Source organism: Alligator sinensis, unplaced genomic scaffold, assembly GCF_000455745.1.
Source record: "Alligator sinensis unplaced genomic scaffold, ASM45574v1 scaffold1170_2, whole genome shotgun sequence".
Taxonomy (NCBI): domain Eukaryota; kingdom Metazoa; phylum Chordata; order Crocodylia; family Alligatoridae; genus Alligator; species Alligator sinensis.
The window spans coordinates 53,490-53,857 of record NW_005843180.1 but is presented as its reverse complement, the minus strand read 5'-3'; positions in this window follow the sequence as shown (position 1 = coordinate 53,857).

The following is a 368-nucleotide window of genomic DNA, read 5'->3' as shown; positions in this document are numbered from 1 at the left end:
CCGGGGGCTCCCCAGCCTGCCCGCCCGCCGGGGCGAGGCAGGGCCGGCTGGGCCACAGACCCCACAGCAGCTGGGGCCACGCCCTCCACGGTGCCCGGGCCCCGCACCATGGCCCTGTCCCCGAGGACAGGCGGGGGAACGCCGCTTGAAGCCCCACGGGCCCTGCGTGCGGAATTGCCGCCTGCACAGCAGACATCCAGGAGGGCTTGAGGGAGGCAGGCGGGTCCCCAGCACAGACCCGGGCAGGGCCCCCCATTCAGGGCACTGCGGGGAGCCCACGGCCCGCCCGCGAGGGCAGGGCTGTCTCTAGCAGGAGGGCAAGGCCTCCCCAGGCCCCCTCCCGGCTCGCACGCATGGCCGCCCGGGTT